This window comes from Phoca vitulina, unplaced genomic scaffold (assembly GCF_004348235.1).
Source record: "Phoca vitulina isolate PV1807 unplaced genomic scaffold, GSC_HSeal_1.0 scaffold18, whole genome shotgun sequence".
In the NCBI taxonomy this organism is placed as follows: domain Eukaryota; kingdom Metazoa; phylum Chordata; class Mammalia; order Carnivora; family Phocidae; genus Phoca; species Phoca vitulina.
In genome coordinates this window covers 8188965-8191613 of record NW_022589721.1, presented here as the reverse complement: position 1 = coordinate 8191613, position 2649 = coordinate 8188965, and the positions used below count along the sequence as shown (strand labels likewise).

Sequence of the window (2649 nt, the reverse complement as noted above, 5' to 3'; positions counted from 1 at the left end):
AAGTCCTTTTTATTATGTCTTGTCAGGGTTCTATATAGCCTGGTATCATATTAACTGAAAGAAAAGTTGTTCTCCCTTCTCCACTTCCCACCACAGACATATTACATAATGTGGAATTGAAATAAGAAAATTATATTTCATCTATTCAGGGCATAAACAATGAAACTCCTATCAGTCAGTTGCCCCTTTCTAACACAGGGTAAGGTTTAAAAGTCTCCTTCCCGTGCTCGCTTCGGCAGCACATGTACTAAAATACAGAGAAGTTTAGCATGGCCCCTGGGCAAGGATGACATGCAAATTCGTGAAGCGTTCCATATTTTTGCCCCACATCAGGCTCTCTGCTCCGCGGGAAGCCTGCTTCTCCCTCTCCCACTCCCCCTGCTTGTGTTCCCTCTCGCTGTGTCTCTCTCTGTCAAATAAATAAATAAAATCTTTAAAAATAAATAAATAAAATCTCCTTCCCCTGGTAATGGAATAAATTCCTTATTTAGCCTAGTTGATAGCCCAGTATTCAGCTCTATTTGAGTAATTTCTTTCTCATTGTTTTTCATGGCCCCAGCATTAATTTTGCCACATTAATTTTATCCCATTTGCTATTGTCATTCACAGCCCAAACTACAGAACTTTCATAGGCAGCTTCCTGATGGGACAAGTTTGGTGATATAAAGATTGCATAGGGGATTGAATTTATGTAGGCCAAACTTGTGGTTTCTTTGAAACAAAATTCTCTCTAAAAATCTGCAAGATTCAGGAACTATTAATAAATTCTATGTGAAAATAATGCATGTAATGTTTTCTTTCCAGTAATTGTTCATAAAGTCATCAAATAATGTGGTAGCTTTAAAGCATGTACATATGTCTCTTGGAGAAACAGGGAAAAGTTAGTTATGTTTTCATAAGTCTTTAAAAATGCTATCTAAAATACTTAGTTTTCATGAAGGAAATTTCCTTTCCCTTGTGTACATATTAGAAAATCTCAGAAACTCTTCATCTGACAATAAATTAATTTCAGATGACTGGGATTGAAAAAGTCAACAGAATAGAAAGTAAACTAATTAGTTATACAAGAATTAGATGGCTTAGTATTAGAATAATGATATATAACCTTTTTTACATTATAAGAGAATAAAATCCTTATCAGAAGAAAGGTGAAAAATTCACAAGGATTTCCACAACTCATAGAAAATTCTACCAATTCTTAGTAGAATTATCCTGTAACTCTATAATCATTCTGTAAGTTTTTAATAAACCAAACATATTTCTTATGTTGTCCAAAAATCATCAAATTTTTATTGAGCTATGATATGTACTAAAAGTTGATAAAGATAGCATTGTTATTTGTGATGATATTTTCAATTTTTATTGCCATTCCTAAAATTGTATTTAAAGGAAATTATGTTCATGTTTCTATATAGACAGAAATTGTGAAATAGTACATAAGCACACTAATTTGAGCAACCTTGAATTGGTTTCTATAAAAAGTGAAGCAGTAAAGAGTAGAGAATAATTTTTTATTCACTATTGAAATAAATCTCTCATAAGAATATTTCAGTTAAGCTTCAGCAATAGGAAAAATAACGTGAAATGTAGCATTCAAGGAGATATAAGTAAGCTCTATTCTGAAAAATCTCTATTTCAGGATCAGTTAAAAACAGTAGAAATGGTTATGGATTTTATTAATGCTAGCACAAACCACTGATAAGAAGCCATTCAGTAGAATTGTTTGGCAAGAAGAGAACTATAAATCACAAATTAATCTTAATCAGGAATTATAAGAAAAGGAAATGAGGGAAAGAGGAATGTTAACTTTCAGTACAATGGCACATAAATTGGATGCATTACTAACACAAAAGAGAAAATTATTTGTAATGGTCGTATACTCTTTCTTTGTATTTAATGTTTGAGTTCCGTTTTCCATGCCCTGATGGGATTTTTCTTACAAATATTTCAGACAACATTGTTGTGTTACTTTATACAGTATTCCTAAATTTCTATGGTAAGTTTTAAAACATAGATGGATTTTGAGGGGCGCCTGGGTGGCTCAGATGGTTAAGCATCTGCCTTCGGCTCAGGTCATGATCCTATAGTCCTGGGATCGAGTCCCGCATCAGGCTCCCTGCTCAGCGGGGAGCCTGCTTCTCCCTCTGCCTCTGCCTCTCTCTCTCTCTCTGACTCTCATGAATAAATAAATAAACAAACATTAAAAAAAACATAGATGGATTTTGAAATACTTTAAGAAAACAGGATAATATGTAAATAACAAGCATGAGCCATAAATCTGATTTGGGCTTTTTAATTTTAACTTTCTTTTAGTTTTTGTTCAATAAAGGACAAAATTTGACTCATAAGAAGTTTAAAATAGTTGTAAGCAACATTGTCAATCTAGTAACATTTCAGCTATAACAGTAGCAACGATACATTCAACACCAACCAGAAATGTTCCTCCTTGGAAATTTAACTTTCCAGCCATATTTTAAGGGTGTAGAAAAAAAGCATGTGTAGTATAGATCTCCCAAACTATATTTAAGTGTTTCCTACTTAAGCATTCTCTAATAAGAGCATGGAGAAGAATGAAGGCTGTCCTTTGTTACCACAACATAGATGGTTGGCACAGTGCAATGGTGGCATCTATTGGCATGTAGTGCATAT

The 2649-nt window shown here is 33.4% G+C and overlaps 1 non-coding gene across 1 annotated transcript; it reads left to right on the top strand.

Moving 5' to 3' along the window:
• Positions 1–223: 223 nt before the first annotated feature.
• LOC116639630 lies at positions 224–321 on the top strand. The gene has a single exon (XR_004300880.1). It is a non-coding gene; the product is annotated as a U6 spliceosomal RNA (small nuclear RNA).
• Positions 322–2649: the final 2328 nt, after the last annotated feature.